The following is an 8,021-nucleotide window of genomic DNA, read 5'->3' as shown; positions in this document are numbered from 1 at the left end:
TAGAACAGTTGTGATCTAGATTACAACAATGCCAATTGGTTGAATATAAAACTTGCGGCTGGCAGGGATCAAACCTACAACCTGCAAATTACGTGCTCTGAGCCCTTACTTACCAATCTGCAGGGATGCCCATCGCCTTATCCGCATTATCGAGTATTTAAGTGCATTAACACAGGAGTGTTAGTCGGTGCCACATGCAGCTGTGACAGGTAGTGAAGAACCCTATTTTTTTAGATACGTTCCCGCAGATCGTGAATCTTTAATGACTGGATGGCAGACCAACAAAACCTTGTATACTACCTTAAGGCATCAAGTATGCTGGAACGTTAACTTCGCTACAATTGAATTCCCTGCCTCCATAGTGCCTTCCTTCATGTTTTTGGAGAGTATTAATACTTATAGCATGCCTACGCCGTGTCGTCTGAGAGAAAAAAAATGTTCGTGACATTGTTTTGCGGAGTCATTAAAATCCCCTTCTACTTGATTAGTGGTGTACCTAAAACTGAAATATGAAGACCCCACTGCTAATACGAGAACAAAGAGCTTTAGACACGAGATGGAGCTGGAACAACTGTCATCCTACCATTGTTCTGTGTCTTGAGCTTTTTGTATACCCACTTTGTGCAAGAGGGACCTAAAGGACGGGAACAGAGAAGATGGTTTGTTGCGCTGAGCAAAGCAGCAAGGTATAGCCAAGAGAGACATTTTATTTGTCTATGCAACGTTCAAAGGGAGGGCTGGCAACAACTTGAGTAGATTGTCGCTTACATAACTACGTGTCACTTCTGAAGAAGTATAAATGGTTAATCAGTGCTGTCTTTCAGCAGAGTTGGTTCACGTTCCAATAGTTATGTTGTCTATCCCCATAACCCTACTCTGTCTTCAGATCTAGTTAATCTAACTCCATTTCTTTTTTATAATAGTGATTACGAAAAAAAGTGCCTTAGGTATCGCGGCAATACTAATCTCGTGAAAGCAGCCCTGAAACACGAAAGAACCGGAACTCGTGCAGTTATTCAGACGAGGCAAAGCCCGCCGCGCGGAAGGAACGAAGTGTCACATCTCACTGAAATATTCATGTCGCATCCGCATTTGCGCACCCCGCAGGAAAAACCGAGCGTTATCCTTTGAAAGCTGTGCCAGCGCACAGAGAGCGCACAACTATTGAATACCATTATTCTCGTGGTCCTTACTACTTTTCTTGCAGCTTGCAATCTGTGTATGAATATTCAAGAGCGGGGACTGTGGAAGGGCGCTTCGCTTCCTGCTTGAACACACGTTGGCGCTTGCCTCGACAGCTTCGCTGACTGCAAGGAAGGGCAGGTGAAAAGAAACACGAGCTGCCCTGTGTCAGAAATTCCTCTCTTTCACTTTTGTTTTTATCTGATGCACAAACCTAGTCGTGCATCTTTTGGACCTTTTGCTGCATCTCTTAAGACAATTGTAAACTGTCTCGAATGAATGGATGAATGAATGAATGAATGAATGAAAAAACTTTCATGAGGCAGCAGCGTACAAATGCATTCCGGATCTTTAAAACTGACTCTATGGGACACACCCATAACGCAAATTGTAAACTGCCGTAGACATCCCGCAATGCAGAAAGTGGACTTCGTGGCGTCTGCATTTTTGTTCTCGAAGCCACGTTACCAGTTGTGGAAATTAAGTGTTTCGCGGTAGTAACATGGTTTTTTGTATGGTCTATAAAAAAGGGGACAGTTACAGCTTTTTAAGTGTGAATACACTTTATAAGCAACCCCAAACCATCCACCACCGTCGGCGGCGTCCGCAGTCTTCTCTCTATATTTTAAAGAAAGGGGGCTTGGCGGGCCGCAGCGCGACGCTCTACCGAATAAGCCACGGACGCGACGCTGATATCGGTGTCAGTAACGCGCCTTATACCCCCTTCCCTTCGCTCGCTCCTCCGCTCTCCTCGCTCGCTGCAGCTGCGAACGCGCACCCCTCTCTCTCTCGCGCCCGCCTTCTCTCTCAGTCTCCCGTCGAGAGCGGGTCGTGAGGGGGAGTAAAGGTAAAATCCGTTGGCATTCGCCAGTGAGTTAACGTAAACTCCCCCGTGTGATGAAATTGCGATTCCCAGGAACCATTACACCATAAAGGCACCATATATAGTGTGATTAATAAATATAATAGTGCGAATTAATAAATACCCTTCATAGCATCACCCCGTGTATTCGCACTTAACCATGTTCACCCTCGGGGAAATGCTTGGAAGTTTTTAAGAATTTTTACGACCAAATCACCACTCACCACCTCAGGACATATTGTAACGAGCCTTCATATATGCACTCATTTTCTTTAGTCTGCGTAATGAATGGCGGTTTTTGTTCACGTATCGGCAGCCTTCAAGTGGGCTTAGAGCAACGTCTGATCCAGCGATATTTGTGAAGGGTTTTTTATCATACCAGTAGTCTACGGATTACGACCACCGATTGCAAGTTTTCAAGAACTGAAGTTTTGGCCCTATCAAGATTTTGAGATATGTTCCTCTATTATTTAAGTACCCGACATCATTTGGTCTCTAAACAAGCGTATGGAAAAACTGTGTAGTAATTTGTTCTTTTCATTTCCCCTTTAAAAAAGTAGTAGATGTCACCTTTGCAAAAAGCGAAAATTTTTAAGTCCCCATTCCAACCACGACTAAAAATAGTTTTTTCTGAGACATCAGATTGTGGTCGTCTTCAGTCTACAAAGAGCTGGGTGCACGAGCCATGTAGATGTGCCCCGATGCAGTTGCGTAGTTCGCGCGATACAGCAATTTCCTCCCGGCCTCGTTTCTTTCCTGCTGTTTTATTCCCTCGATGCGCACTGCACAAAGTCTAGAAATCTTGGTACTAGCTTTTGAGGCCGATCATTTTTTGTGCTTAAAAGTAGATACCGTGTCTTATGGTTTGGGGTCTTATTCTCAGAGCTGTTTGACCAAAGTTAAAAAGCTTAGTTCCAGAAGTTTTGGGCAGGCACATTACATCGCAGAAACAGGACCAAAGTACGTGTTCCCTTAAGCTGTGTACCATCTCGCTGAATATCAAGCTCTTGAGCTCCGCATGACAAAACAAGGTTATGATTAGGAAGCACATTATAGACAAGGGAAATGTGGGAACGAAAAGATGAGTGGGACAGAAAACAAATTGGGGTTAAGAGAGACAGGATAGAGAGAGAGAGGCTAACCAAAACTGTAGCATCCGGTTTGCAACCGTTAGTCTAAATCAAGAAGAAATGGATTGGGTCAGTCACGTAGCACGTAGGCAAGATAACAGCTGGTGATTAAGGGTAACTGAATGGATTCCCAGAGAAGGCAAACGCACGAAGGGGAGCCAGAAATTTAGGTGTGCCGATGAGATTAAAAAGTTCGCAGGTATAACGCGGCAGCAGAAAGCATAAGACCGGGTTGATTGGAGGATCACGGGAGAGGCCTTCGCCCTGCAGTGGGCATAATCAGGCTGATGATGATGAATGTGAAAAAGGTCTCTCAGTTAATTTGGCCACTGGGGATTCCCTAACGTGCACATAAATGGTCATTAAAGTGCTGCCTACGTGTCCGCAAAGCAAACCCGCGTCTTGGGGCTTAGGTACGCAACGCCTAATACTGCTAAGCCACCGCCGCGGCATCTACTTTTCTTCTTCACATGTATGTTACAATTCGGTCTAATAACTTTCCCTGTACTTTTCCTGGCATTATTGTCTGTTAGATATCATTATTGTTGATATATATATATATATATATATATATATATATATATATAAAGCACTTTTTTCAGGTTTCCCTGCTTTACCACTAAATCATCATTAGTGGCTCCCTTCATTAATGACGTCCGTTTCTTTTTATATTTTTGCGCAGTAAAAGCCCATTTAGAAAATGCGCCATGAAGACATTTTACGACTTGTGTGCAATTCAAAAGTCGCGACATTAAGCATGGGCGCGTGACTTTCATATCCAAGAGCGGAGAAGCATGAAGCCCTATTCTCGTTAATGGATTTAATTTTTCAACAGTGCATAGAAAAAACAACTTATTGCAGTAATTACCTGTAACTGCACTAAAGATGATTAAAGTGCGTCTGTGACCATCTGCAGTGCTGTCGCCTTTACTATGTATTGCGTGGCCATTTTGAGGCGTTTGAAGTAAAGTAGAATTATGTATTCGCATACAGGCTGAACAGCACTGCAGGGTTGTTGCTGCATATAGGAGTGTAACTGGGTCCTTTGAATTTTCAAACTTTTGCTTATTGGCGCTAAAAAGCCAACGTCGCAGAAAATAGAGCGTCGGAATCGCCAATAAATGCTCACAAATTCAAATAAAAATTAAAATACCCGCGGATGCAAAAAAAAAATGATGGCAAATCCACGAAGTGAATGATGATGAGTGGGCGAAACATTGGTATCATTCAGTGTTGCGTAAATAACCCGCGACATTGACCCCTCACGCATGTGAGTTACAAGGCAGTGTTAGTTATATACAATGTTTTTTTGTAAGTGCTTTATTTTTATTTCTTCAAGATTATTGCATATACAGATATCTGGACCGATAGCCTGGGAAGGCTAGTATCCGTTTCAGTGTTGATAATATGCGTACAGGTCAGTGAAGTCTTTTACATATATACAATCATTTATCTTAACTTTTACTTGTAAGGAATACAATACCATATCTTAACAGACAAACGAACAATGTTCCTAATAAATGCACCCGAATAGATATAGCAGATACGTTAAAGGTTCTTATTTTCAAAAAAAATTACTACCATGCCTAAAGTTAAGTGCTGTTTTAACCTTTCGAAAGTTAAAATATTGGAGAATTCAGTTCTATTGAATTCAATCACACTTTCCCCGTACACATTAGTGCATTTTGGTAAATGTATATAGTCTTTCAGCGCGTGTCGTGTACTGCGCGTCGGAAAACAAAACACGTTACAAAAAATAGGAAAATTAGTGCACATAATCATACTAACCGAAATTGAAATCTTATGATTACACAAAGCTGTAAGCAATTACACTTGATCTGTCTGAAAATTGTTTATTTGTCATAACTGGTATGTTGTGTTGAGTTGAGAATTTCGTTTTGTTTTCATTATTACTGCTTTTCGGTATAATATATAGCCTGAAGTTTGCAAAGACAAGGTCTGGGCGTGTTTTCCTAGTGGTTGTTGGTTGTTTCCAGTCATGAGAAAGGCTTCCTAGAGCATACTGATACGGCATATGCTGCACAGGTCAGTCGATGCTCATAATCATCATCGTCATCATGTCATCATATAATTAGCGTCCCCGTCATGATGTATAGTGGTCAGCTTGCATGTGCTATGCGGCATATGTTAAATAGGATGTGTAATCTATAATGTGCTTGTTCCTCATCGTAATCAGCATAATAGTCAGTGGCAGCTACCGCGTACAACGACCCCAACGGACAATGCTTCTGCCATGAGAAGCTTCGCCGCAACCAATGAATATCTGGGTGCGATTCAGATTGGACCTTATGAATTCCACATGGCAGGCGAGCGGTCTATCTTGGAGCCAGGACAGTACATGAGACCGCTTTTGACAGGATCCCACACAGGTGTCATTTCGGATGAGGACATACTTAACGAACTGGGTTTTGCACGACAGAAGCGTGTAAATGCACCAGGTGAATCACAGTGTCACTATCAGCTACGACACCAAAAATTTGTGTGGCCACGCAGGTCAGCGTATTGTTTTACGATTGCGTAGCTGGTAGTTGGCTGCTAGGAGAGTTTTCAACGGCAATTGTTAAGCACCCAAATATTTCTACCGTCACAGTTAAAACCTACTTGGTCGCAGCATGGCTTAGGCGTCCACTGATACTCGAGTCATGACAATAAAATGAGAAAGTAGTGAGAATGGCGCGCAATAATATTGTGCTTGTCTCTAAAAGGCGAAGCTGCGAACTATGCTGAACATTGATTTCCGGCACTTCTGCTCAATCAAGAACTCGTTTTTGTCCCGTTATGTTAAACCCCAGTGGTCATTGCACGTGACCGAAGTTTTGTTCCGCAGATTTCTGCCAGTCGCGTAATATCTCTTTTCTTCAGGCAATCATATTACAATTTGGAATTAAGTAGCGTATTGATTTTCTGCTACAGAGCACATTCATTCATTGTATCAGTCAACGCAACCTGGCTTAACCATATCCCGTAATTCCATATTGAGTCCGTCCTAGCTGAGAAATATCTATAGAAATTGACGGCAAGTTTCCACTTAGTTGATATATAATATTACGATGCACCGCTGTTCTAGTTCCGCCTGCATGAGGTTTTTCTCATAATAATTTACAAATCAAGCCTGAAAAAAAGTGTCAGAATGACTTTTTGATGGACATGCGGGTAGATATTGATACTTAATTTCTACATGAATAGATGGTTCGCAAAACTTTATTTCGTCAAAAGGTAACTGCGGACGATTCCGTGTTCGATGGCAATCAGCCCAAAAGGGACGGTGGCCTGCATGGTCCACTCAACAAACATTGTCTGGGCGACTGGTTCTCAGGTGGCAAACTCAACCTCCCAGTGTTAGAGAGAAGTATCGCGCATAACATCCTCAGTATAATTTACTGCAGATATTTGCGCAGTATATAATTTCACTACATAGATATTTTTCCTACACACATTCCGAAGTATACGGCCATATGTTGCAACTGCCTGACCCCATCTCCATTGCGGCTTACTCTCCTCTGGGTAGATATTGCTCCACTCGTATGGATTGGGAAATACCGCGTTTACAGTTTTTTTCAGATCCATTCCTGCGGTTTAGTCGATCGCTTGGGAGGTGACAAATAAAGCTTCCGGTCTATTCTGTAATTATTGGCGGGCGATATATATATATATATATATATATATATATATATATATATATATATATATAGCACCTATCTTTTCACAAATTCCAAACGTGATATTTGCAATTCAATGGCTTCGGCGATGATGGTTGCGTTTTAAGCGTTATGTCAGCGATAAATAAGCAGAACTACAAAATAATCAGTGCCACGCGTTCAGAAGCTCTCGAGCAGAAGTTGGGTGAGAAAGTAAATGCAGCCCGCGCATGACAGTAGAGACACCAGTACTATACTGTACAAACTCAGGCGAGGCCGAGCTGCGTCATGCTGCACACTACCGTCTTTAGTTCCGAAATGAACACACAGAGCACGTTCCAAACAACGATTCACATACACACTGGATACGTTAAAAAAATTCGAAGCTTCTTGCGGCTATGGAATACCTTCAACAAAAACCGCTAACGAAGCGAGGGTGCCCGAGTGTGTTTGCGATACGAGGGTGTTAATTAAATCCACCTCGATCACGTTTCGGGCGAATGCCTTTTAATCGCCGGACCAACCCTGGTGGTTTAGTCTCCACCCCGATATGATCGCACCGCTCGCGCTTCGGGTTCGTTGGTCGGCTTGCCTGAGAGTTATTAAATTTGCCGCTCATGAACGTATCGGCGTGGCATTGTGGCGTGCAAGCTGCCGGTCAATCATCCGTGACAGAGCTGGAAGTGACCGAGAAACAGCCAGGAAAATAGCATCACTGTGCGTCACCTCCGGGCATCTGCGTCAAAACACTTTATTAAGCGGATCAGTAACCACGGGAAAACTATAGCACTCATATTGGAGAAAAATAATTTGGCACGCCCTTTCGACGACTTCCGTGCATCCGACAGCCCCCTCAATCTTTTCCCTATCGACGTCCCTCTGTGTGCAGTACTGAGGCCCCGGAAGTAATCTGATCGAGACAAGACGCTCTGGCCGCGTTTCGTTAGAAGTTGCGGGATAATTACGAGGAAACCAATAGGAGAATTCCACGTCAACCGTCGATGATAATATTCTTGCTAGACCTAATTTTGAGGCTTTGATGGATCGCAAGCCTGTAAAGCTCCTTGTCTTAGCCATGCTGTGTGCGACTTCCTAAAAAAGAATACAGCACTAGGGTGGTCGCTTTAGCGCAGTTTTTATGCAAGATGCAACAGGGCACTACCATTGTGCGAGTTTGTTTGAAGTTAA

The sequence above is a fragment of the Rhipicephalus microplus genome, chromosome 5 (assembly GCF_043290135.1).
Source record: "Rhipicephalus microplus isolate Deutch F79 chromosome 5, USDA_Rmic, whole genome shotgun sequence".
Lineage (NCBI taxonomy): Eukaryota > Metazoa > Arthropoda > Arachnida > Ixodida > Ixodidae > Rhipicephalus > Rhipicephalus microplus.
This window is presented reverse-complemented; position numbering follows the sequence as displayed.